This window comes from Oryctolagus cuniculus, chromosome 11, assembly GCF_964237555.1.
Source record: "Oryctolagus cuniculus chromosome 11, mOryCun1.1, whole genome shotgun sequence".
Lineage (NCBI taxonomy): Eukaryota > Metazoa > Chordata > Mammalia > Lagomorpha > Leporidae > Oryctolagus > Oryctolagus cuniculus.
In genome coordinates, this window is record NC_091442.1 from 108,367,193 (window position 1) to 108,378,419 (window position 11,227).

At 50.5% G+C, this 11,227-nt stretch overlaps 1 long non-coding RNA gene across 1 annotated transcript in view; it reads left to right on the top strand.

The window, feature by feature from the left end:
* The window catches only part of LOC127491089 (uncharacterized), a 91,895-nt gene that overhangs the window by 19,595 nt on the left and 61,073 nt on the right, over window positions 1–11,227 (top strand). The gene's annotated exons all lie outside the window — the stretch shown is intronic.

The following is an 11,227-nucleotide window of genomic DNA, read 5'->3' on the forward strand; positions in this document are numbered from 1 at the left end:
GGATGGTGACACAAACCTTAATTCTCTTCCCTTTGTGTCTGTAATCTAAATTTTCCACCACATCTGTGTTGTTCTCAAGGAAAAACTAACAGACGTTTTGATCGAAAACTTTGCATGGAGCTCCTGACCTCTGCCCTGGATGCTCCCATGGATCCCACGGAGCCCGGGTGTTTAGACAGCCGCCCCCTGGCTGTGCATCACTCGGGGAACAGAGGAGAACCCCCGGCTGGGAAAGCCAGTGGGAGGTGTTGTTTCAGATGCGCTGATACCCAGAGCAGCCCTGAGTTACAGCGAGCAGCAAAGGTGTGCGTATCTCCTCTCCACGGTGTCTCTCCTGTCGCTAAGGGTTGGCTGAGCCTGAGCCCACCTAATAGGCCACAGAGATGGGAATTGATGTCTCATCTAATAAAAAGCCTTTGTATGCACGGCCTGACCCCTTCCAGGCTTTGCTGGGCCGAGGCACTAGGTGTGACCCCTTTGGGCAGTTGTGGTGGATCAAACACGCATGTTGATTCTTACACGCGGTGTGTACCAGTCTACTGCCCAAACCTGCCGCAGCCGAGCAAGCCCAGACCCGCTTGCCATGAGCTGCTGGGGGCCTGGCCTTCCACCACTCACTTACTACACACCCAGAAGTTAGAACCAAGGGCGTCATGGCCTCCCTCGCGGGTAGCTCTTGTAGGTCCCCCAGAGACCCTGATGTGTTCACAGGGCAGCCTCCGTCCCCCAGGGGAGACATTGCTACTGCTCCCCACCCCCCAAACTCCCAGCTACCAGAATGAAGGTGCATGATGTGAGGGCAAAATGCCCAGGGCCAGCATACGGGGCACACTCGGGGCACTTCTCAAGGGTTTACGCTCTGTCATCCCGATTCCAGAGTTCCTGAGTCATCAATGGATGAAAGAAAGAGAGCGCCACGGGGCAATCGATGCAGGCCTCTCTCGGTGGTCGACCGCTGTCTGACTGCCCTTCTGTAGGACTTTCTAGAACCTTCCGTGTGGAACATGATTAATGAATCCTATTATTTTGCCTCAGTCCTTCGAACAAAAGGGTTGTGTTGGGTAAAATCCTGGCCAGTCCTAATACAGAAACGGACGTGCATATTCTTCTGCTAATTTTTGGTATTTGGTGTTTCGCAAATGTCTGAAAACAGCTGGATATTTTTTTCCAGGCTCTTCATTAGCCTCAGTGGTTACAAAGTCATTTTCCGAGTCAGCTTACAGTTGTCTGAATCAATGGATGGATGGACGGACGGACGGACGGACAGACAGACAGACAGACGGACAGACAGACAGATGATGGGGTGGACAGATGGAAGGGAAAGTCCGTGAGCGTCTTCTCGCTCCCCCTCGGGCTCTATTTTTATCATTGTGTGATTCTGGGCCGTTTCCTGTTATTATTGCACTTCTTGTTGTCAGAGGAAACTATTTCGTTTTAATATTAGCCCGAGCAAAACATAATTAGGAAGAGAATGTGCTACCAAAGGGGAAGCATGTCTGTGCTGCTTGGCGTGCCGAGGCCTAGTGCTCGGATAAAAACAACAATGCGACGAAACAAAACAACCCCACGTACACACACGCGTGCAGGGACACACACACACACACACACACACACAGCCTCAAAATACCCTGCCAGGCCAATCAGGAATCCAGGCGGTGTCAGGAAGCAGGCCGAGAGCAGAGGATTTAGCAGGCTTCTCAAGACCTCTGCTTCTGCTTTGGAAGAGGAGCGAGAAGAGGCCAGAGAAGGAGAGAGAAGACAGACCACGGGGCAGCCCGGAGCGCTGACCGTGACCCTGGGGCACCCTCAAGGGTGGCCGCCGGCGCGCTCTCCTAGGTCTGTCCGTTCCTTTACGCCCTTGTGCCCCTGCGAACGTGCACGTCTCTCATACCCCGTCAGGTGTCAGGGCTGCTGCCCTTGTCTCTCCCCTGCCCTCCTAACAGAAGTATTTCCACTTATCCAGCTCGACACCCACCCACCTTGCAAGGGTGGCGTCGCTGGGGCAGACACAGAACATCAAGAGTGAGGAGGCGGGGGTACAGCAGGTGGGGTCCCCACTCTGTGCCAGGCCATGCACAGTCTTTGCGCGGAGTTTGTTTTCTCTAACACTCACAGCAGTCGTCTGAGCGAGATGGTGTGGTCGTCCCCATTCTACGGATGCAGAAACTGAGGCATAGAAGGTCAAGGAAATGGCCAAGGTCACCAGGTTAGAAAGTGGTGGAGGCGATTTCCATGCAGGCACGTTTGCTTTATAGCCAAACCTGGGCAAGCATTTGGTGAAGGTTGGGACAGCAGCAGGATGGCCACCTCCCATATCAGAGTGCCTGTGTTCAAATCCTGGCTCTGCTTCCAGTTCAGTCTTCCTGGTGACATGCACCCTTGGTGGCAGCAGGTGGCAGCTCAAGGACTTGAGTCCCTGCCACCCACAGAGGAGACCCAGGTTGAGTTCCAGGAACCTGGCCTTGACCTGGTCCAGCCTTGACTGTTGCAGGCGTTTGGGGAGTGAACCAGTGGATAGAGCTGTCTGTCTCTGCCTTTCAGATACATAGATGTAAATAAAAAATTAAATCAGTGCTTTTTTTTAAAGCTTTATTTATTTATTTGAAAAGTCTGAGTTACACACAGAGAAAGTCTTCCATCTGCTGGTACACTCCCCAATTGGCCACAACGGCCGGAGCTGTGCCGATCTGAAGCCAGGAGCCAGGAGCTTCTTCCGGGTCTCCCACGTGGGTGCAGGGGCCCAGGGACTTGGGCCATCTTCCACTGCTTTCCCAGGCCACAGCAGAGAGCTGGGTTGGAAGAGGAGCAGCCAGGACTAGAACCAGCATCCATGTGGGATGCTGGCACTGCAGGCGGCAGCTTTACCTGCTACACCACAGTTCCGGCCCCAGATCAGTGCTTTTAATAACAGTCCTAATGTGCTTCATCTAACTTCGAGCCTTCATGTCCTCATTCCTGAAATAGAGATTTTCCTTGTTTTTATTCTTGTCCCCCTGTAGCTTATTTTCTGCATACTAGCCAGGAAGATTGTACCAATTAGGACAAGGCTCAACTGCCAGAAACAGAGACACAAAATAAATATCTACAGGCAGCCTGCATGAGCTCGTGTGGGTCTCCTAGGCCAAGTCCTAAGCTTCCTGCAACTCAGCCCTGAGGGATGGTCCATGTCCTCCTACTCCAATACAGTAGCTAGAGCTCCAACCATCACACCTGCATTCCAGAGAGAGGATGAAGGACAAAATTAAGAAGAAAAGTTAAAAAAAAAAAAGACTACTGTCTTTCAGGGATGATTTTGAAGGACTGTACCTTATTTTCACTCACTATCCATTGACTGGGCTCAGTCACGTGGCTCTACCCACCTGCAGGAAAGGCTAAGCAATACAGCCTTCATTCTGTGATGCCGTCTGTGCAGCTATAACAGGGGGCTATCTTAGCATGGCTGAAGGAGGGGACGGATCCTGGGGAGGGCACGTGATCTCTGCCAGAGCCCCCTCTCCCCACTGAAAGTCAGATCACGGTACTCTGCTTAAATTGGGTGACGTCATTCAGACTGGGAGCCAGAGTGCCCGCAGCGGCCGAGGAGGCCTTGCACGTCTCCTCCCTGTTATCTGTCTGACCTCACTTCCTGCCACTGTCTGCCTCACCCAGTGGGCTCCTCGCTTCCTCCCCAAGCGTCTGCTCCAGCGAATCTCTGCTCCAACAGCACTTGCTCAGGGGCCACCCGTGGACAGCAGGGCATCGCTCCCGTGGCTCCCCACCCCCTTCCCTCCTGCGGCTCCTCATCCCCCTCGCTGCCTTTAGTTTGGTTTGTTCCTGTAATCGCTCCCTCATCCCGCCTGCCATATTCTGTATGAGAGTGCTTTAAAAAGTGAGTGGAAAATAGAACACGTATTTATGTTAGCGCGAAAATTTTGAAATTTTTTTATAATATTTTTTCCATAAGCCTTTTCAATGAAAAGCTATGCACGGATCTAAAAATATTTGCATCCAAATAAACTTAGCATTTAATTCCACGTCCCACTGCCTTTCGGGGGCGCCCTCGTCTGCGCCTTTGCTTATTGTCATTTTTCTCCCGTTAGGACGGGAGCCCCCTGAAATCACAGACTTCCTCTGTCATATCCATTGCTTTATGAGCGCAGGACCTCAGCCAGTGCCAGGCATGCCCTGGGCACCCAGCGTTGAACAGATGAGTGATTGAATAAACAAACTACTGCTCTGTGCGTCGTCCAGCGTCTGGGAGGGGAGCGGTGGAGACGTGTGATAGAGACGGAGTCAGATGTGAGGAGTGGCGGTGGTTCTCTGATGGCCTTCCATTTGCTCCGCACACTGGGATGCAGACGCACACAAAGGCTCTGCCTGTCACTGTTAGGGAGTGAGGCGCGGTGGGACGGAACTTCCAGTCATTTCTCCCAAAAGCGCTGGAACTCCTTATGCTGAATCCATTTCTTCCCCGCCTTCAGCGTGGCCGCACCTAGTTGCCTAATAGATCACTTGGCTGCTGGATGTCGCCGTGGGTAGCGTGGAGCTGCAGTCCGAGACTGTGTCGGGCTGATTTAGGGTCTCCCTTTTCTTCCCTTTGTGCCCTCGCGGCGGGGGAGGCTTGTCAAGCTGTGCCTGGCCCAGTTAAATGAGGAGACCAGATGGTCAGAAAGAAAGGAATTTTGGTCCAGGTTTAGAAGGAGAGAAGCTGAGGACGGAACTCCTGCATAGTTTTTGAGCCAAGATCAGAGCACTGAGCCCTGGGGGTGCATTACTGAGGGCCTGGGCCCCCCAGCAGAGCTCCGCGAGGGATGGCCGCTCCTTTTAGTGCAAATCTCCTAGAACTTTCCATCCAACTTCAAAATGATCGGGCTGTTGCTGGGATCGTGGATATAGGAGGGTCCTTCAAAGAGTTTGTGGAAAAATGGAATTAAAAGGTGCAATTATTAGGGGTGCAAAAATGATTGATATTCATACTTTTTTTAATAATATGCATTTTGAAGATTCCTCGTATGTAGCTTTTTTTTTTCATTTCCAGAGACGGAGTGCATTGTTTTACGTTAAACTCAACAAAAAGCAAAAACAGAAACAAAAACGGGAGGTTTAAAAAAAAGTCAGTTTGGATTTGGGCTTTTAGCAAGGCGATTTTAGGGAGAAAGAAGAAGATGCGACACTGGGGAAGAAGGTGTAGAAGGAAACAAAAGCCTGCTTTTCCCACAGCAAAAGGGCAGCTGGGGCAGAACCCTGAGGCTGTTGCAAGTTGAGCTGAGAAGGGGCATCCTGGTATCTGGCACCGTGGCGGCTTAGGAGGCCAGAGATGGAAAGGCAGGCGGCTGAGGGTGGCGGGGGTCCAGGCAGGAAGCAGGCTGGGTGTGAACAAGTGTCGCTGGTAGGGCAGATGGAAGGAGAGCTTTCAGAGGAACACTGCTGAGACGGGGCGGGCCTGACTCCCTGATGTCCTCTCCTAAGGCATTTTGTCCCAGCTGGCATTCAAGCAGCCCTGGGTTTTAATGACTTACTGCCACGCTTGGTAGAGAACGGCTCAGCCTCTGCTCGGTGGCCTCGGATGTTACCCAAGGGCATAAACGCAAGAAACCACACAAGGAGACCCGGAGTGCCAGGTCGCCAGGGTTGGCTGCGCCTGTCCGGTTTCGCTCTGACTGATTGTGGCATAATCACGATGCGGTGTGTCTGTAACCGAGGTAAGAAGCACTTACATGCTGTCTCTCATGTGCGCACTCTAACAGCTTCTGTGGCATGCGTAGGGTCACCAGTACAGAGATGAGAGGCCTGAGGCGTGGTGAGATTGGGTGGTTTGCCCACGGTCCCTTGGCTGGTGAATTGCAACACTGGGACCAGAACTGGACTTCCTGTTTCCTAACGTGTTTCGCCACCTTATTTATGTGAGTTAGTTATCAACGCTGGTGAGGCATGCGTCTCCCATGTGCCGTGGTGGAAGGCAGAGCAAACCAGACATGGTCCTCCCTGGGACTCTTCTAATCTACAAAGGGAGACAGATGGATGCAGAGAAATGAGTCCACGTGCAAGTGCTCCCAGAAGCACACACTGAACTGGGTGTTCAGACGCATTCACAGATCCTAAGGGTGTTGTTGGAAGCTTCTGGAAACAAATCTCTAGGGATTTGAAGACACTCAGAAGTCTGAGTCATTGGCGTGGCTGGGGAATCTATTCCAGAGAGAAGGTGTATGTGTGGGCTTGGATGTGGCCCAAAAGGAACACTGGACTGCACAGCAGGGATTTGAGACGGCGATTTGAACAACTGTGTGGCAGCGGAGAAATGAAACAGCCATAGCAAGAGTCCCTGGGCGGATTTCTCTGGCTGGGTCATGAGGCTTTTCAGACTCGTTGTAGCTGGGATCTGGAGCCATAGAGAACACTTTGTCCCAGTTGCCATTTGGCTCTGCTTTCTTCGTTTGCTCAGTGTGGCAGGTGTTGGACTTTGAATGGCCGTGGCTCTGCGAAGAGTGTTTATGAGTGTTGCACCCCGGACACCACCAGCCCCACTTCTGCAACTTCCGGTTTTCTTCTTTGAACCGCTCTTTTTTTAAAATTTTTTATTTGAAAGGCAGAGAGACAGAGAAAGAAAGGGAGAGACAGGTCTCCTCCTAGCTGGTTCATTCACCAAATGCCTCTGACAGCTAGGACGTGGCCAGGCTGACGCCAGGAGCTGGGAACCCCATCAGGGTCTCCCACACGAGTGGCACAAACCCAGTTACATGAGCCGTCCCCACTGCCTGCCAAGGTCTGCAATGGCGAGCAGAGATGGGCCTTGAACCCAAGCACTGCAGTGTAGGATGTGGGCATCCCAAGCAGTGCCTTAGCTTCCAGACCAAATGCTCACTCCATGAACTTCCTTTTCTTCCTCCCAATTCCCCTCTTGCCTGCTGGGTAAAGTTGTTCCTGTTGCCTACAACCAAAGAACCCCCAAGACTGAGCTAGGGAAATCAAAACACTTTCGGTTGCTTGGGATGTGTCTGCTGTTGTCTGTCCTCCAGTTCACCTGGGCCAGAAGCCACACTGGAGGGTGAGAGGCTGCTCCATGAGCCATGGTTCTTTCTTCTTTTCTTTTCTTTTCTTTTCTTTTCTCTTCTCTTCTCTTCTTCTCTTCTCTTCTCTTCTCTTCTCTTCTCTTCTCTTCTCTTCTCTTCTCTTCTCTTTTTTCTTTTTTCTTTTTTCTTTTTTCTTTTTTCTTTTTTTGACAGGCAGAGTTAGAGAGAGAGACAGAGAGAAAGGTCTTCCTTGGGTAATCCTCTGCCTGCGGCACTGGCACACCAAGTTCTAGTCCCGGTTGGGGCGCTGGTTCTGTCCCGGTTGTCCCTCTTCCAGTCCAACTCTCTGCTGTGGCCCGGGAGTGCAGTGGAGGATGGCCCAAGTGCTTGTGCCCTGCACCCACATAGGAGACCAGGAGAAGCACCTGGCTCCTGCCTTTGGATCGGTGCAGTGCACCAGCCATAGCAGTCATTTGGGGGGGTGAACCAACGGAAGGAAGACCTTTCTGTCTCTGTCTCTCTCACTGTCTAACTCTGACTGTAAAAAAACAAAACAAAACAAAACAAAACAGAGCAGCAACATGTACTCTCAAGGTCACAACATTTACAACTTGATCCATCTTTTTTTTTTTTTTTCTTTTCTGGTTTTCGCTTTGAAAGAGAGGCAGTGGAAGAGCCATGCTCTCGCCTGCCATGATGCTACTACCCTGTGAACTCATGGACAAAGGCCGGCCCTCTCCAAGCTGGTAGACACCAAGGTACCACGTTCATCTTCCGGTCAGGGTCACTTTCACCAGCAGCTGAATCACACCCGTTGTTTAATATCCTGTAATTTAAATACCCGCACGTAAGGTTTACCGCTTTTATCACCTCTTATGTCACATAGCAAATGAATAGCAGTGTGGGGGCAGGGGAGGGAGGAAGAAAAACATTGTGAAGGAAGGTACATATTCGGAAAAAGCTATGCAGGAACTCCAATTTGTTTGCACCAAAATAAACTTATTTTTTAATTCTGTCTACCACAAGTACCATTGTGTGTGTGTGTGTGTGCATGTATATATACAAATAGCAAATAGATACATATAAATATATCAAGGAAAAGAAAAAAGTCAGTTATTGTAGTCATCCTTTCTGCAACGGGTCATATTTTCAGAACTGGCGTTTATTCTTTCTTCCTGTCTCTACCCCTTTGCCCTCTAGAGGCCCCTTAGCCAATCAAAATTCCTTCTCCAGTGGAATGTTCCAAACCCTACCAGTTCTGTCTTCCTCGAGGTCACAGAATAGAGTATTCCTTAGAGATGGACCAAAAATTGCCTGCATTCCAGACATGCTCTTCCCTGCCTGCTCTGTGTAGTAATGACTCAGTGTGCCCTTCACAGGGTCAGTCACTCCAGCCACTATGTAATCCCCTTTCTTTGCTTGTGTTAGTGGTATGAGGACCTCCAAGTGGCCAGGTGGCAGTGTTAGCTTACAGTTAAAGGAGCTATATTTTAAAGAAAGATTTAATATTTGTTTAAAAGGCAGAAAGAGAGAGAGAGAGAGATGAGAGAGAGAGAGAGAGAGAGAGAGAGAGAGAGATCAATCTTGCATTTGCTGGTTTGTTTCAAAAATAGCTCCAACAGCCTGGTCTGGCTCAGGTTGAAGCCAGGAACTAGGAACTCTGTCCCGGCCTCCCCTCTGGTGACCCAAGCACTTGGGCCATCTTCCCAGGCACATCAGCAGGAAACTGGGTCTGAAGTGGAATAGCTGGGACTTAAGACATCCTCCAAAATATGAAGCTGGCAGCTTAACCCCTGTGCCAAATGCTAACCCCATAAAGGAGCTATTTGTGTCCCTAGTGGACAAGCGCGTGTCCAGAGCACCTAGCACCTTCTCACATGGCTCCAAAGCTGCAGAACTCTGCAACTATCGATGTCCTCTCCTTTTGGGCAATTTCCCAACTGTGTCTAAGACATGACCTTGGCAATCAGGGCGTGCTGGGCCTCTCATACAAAAAGGAAATTCCACTTGGAAACCAAAGAAAGAAAAGGAAGAGGGAGGAAGGTTGGTTTTCCTGGAGAAGGTGATGCCACAGTGGTTTCTTGTCCTTGACCCTAGGGCCATCACCCTGGGTGTTGCCTGTGTGCTTTATGCCATATTGTGAAAGAGCTAGTATGAGAAACTGTGTTTAAGAGCAATGAGATCACATGTTTCTGGGACCTGGAGCTATACTAATTCATAAATATGAAATCTTAAAACCAGAAACAAATTATCCTTCAATTCTGGATAGGGTCTTTTTTAAAAGTCACTTTTGTAAGGCTAAAATAACAAAAATTAGAGTTTGACAAACCACTGGGCACTTACTTCAGGACAGAACTTGATAGGGCAGGAGGAGAGATTTGCATTGGCTGGGTTCTAACCTATAAATCAAGAAAATCAATGGAGAATTTAATCCTAACTGTGCTGCACGTGGTTTCCAGTGGGCTGTGTTACCAAGGTCAGGGTTGCGGTTGAGTTCACTAGTGAGCAAGCCTGCAAAGATGGCGGCATCTGCCCTTTTAGATCTTTTTGTTTTCCTAATAGCTACTGCAGAAGCCTTGGCATTCTGTGATGGAAGTTTTCAGGAATGGAAGAAAATGTAACATGAGGGTTGCATGATTTGAAAGTAGAGCTCTGTCCAGGTTTTGGAGATGCTGTGGTGCTGTGAGGCGTCTTCTTCTTGCTCCTGAAGACATCAGACATCCTGGATGTTCTGTGTGTTGTCCTGAAGGATGGGGAGTCAGTAAGCTCCAAGAGAGCCCCAAAGTCATGCTGAGCCAGTGAAAACCACCGTGTCTTCACCTCGCCTTGCCGACACTGTCCTATTCCATCATTCATCCAATCCTCGGTAAAGCATTGTCGCGGAGGCTGCTGGTGCCAGTCCGTGGGGTCTTAAGTCTCAACATACCCACACCTAGCTAACTTCTGCCGGCCCCTGTATCTGTTTACCTAAGGGATTACATGAGGATTTATTTATTTACTTATTTGAAAGAGAGAGCCAGAGAGAGAGAGAGAAAGAGAGAGAGAGAGAGAGAAAGAAAGAGAGAGAGAGAGAAAGAGAGGGAGGGAGAGAAAAAGAGGGAAGGGAGATGGAGAGGGAGGGAGATGGAGAGAGAGAGATAGGAGGGATCTTCTACCTGCTGGTTCACTCCCCAAAGACTGTAACAGCCAGGGCTGGGCCAGGCCAAAGCCAGGAGTCAAGAACTCCATCCAGACCACCCACACAGGTGGCAGAAGCCCAAGCACTTGGGCCATTTCCTGCTCCTTTCCAAATGCATTTTGAGAGAACTGGATTGGAAGCAGAGCAGTTGGAACTTGAACCGGCACTTCCGTTCGGCACGCTGAAATCTTACAAGCAGTGGCTTAATCAGCGCTGCCACCACGCTGGCCCTATACCTGAAGGCTTTCCCCAAAGCACACTTCCTGCCAGACGAAGTGGAGAGGAGCGGGCATTCCCTGGGAGCGGTGCCCACCAACGACTGATGCGAGTTTCCTTATGAATGCCCAGTGCCCTACACTTGAAAGTGAGACAATGCCTAAACGTGTTGCTACTCCACCTCCCAGGGTCCCTATGGGATTGGGTGCCCATGGCCCATAGATCGTGTCTGGCTAATGAGGTACCCTTTTACGGGTCACCTCCCTTCCCTGCCTACCTCTCCCATCTCCTCCAGGGTTTCCTGCACCTCTCAGGTGAATGATCTCCATTCACATCCTCACCCAAGCACCTGCTGTGCACTCGGCACCATAGCAGGGATTCACTGCTTAAGGGACCATCAGATTCTGAGATGTCAGACCCCAGTGGTGGGCTGCTGCGAAGAAGTTCGATGGAAGTTGCAGAGACCGTTCTCGCATCTGACTTCACAGAACGACTGTGAGGTCTGTACTTGTTAAAACTCTGCGAAGAGCGCTGTTAGGCATTGTATTGGTGACGCGGATGAGCTAGATGTCGGGTGTTGAGCAGTTTCTCATTACCAACATCAATTCCTGTGCGAACGAAGTGCACTCAGCTGTTAGTGCTGACAGCACTTTCGGAGGAGAAGATGAGAGAAGCTTCAGTGCTACAGCTCATTGGAATGAAGCAAAGGGCAAGGAAGAGAAGGAGCCAGGGCTGATGGGCAGGGCAGCCGATGGGTGGGAACCATGGGACAGCCCAGCAGGGTTTCTTGGTTTGCAAGCACCATCCAGGCCTCCAGCCTGACTGTGTGCATGGCACATTGTGG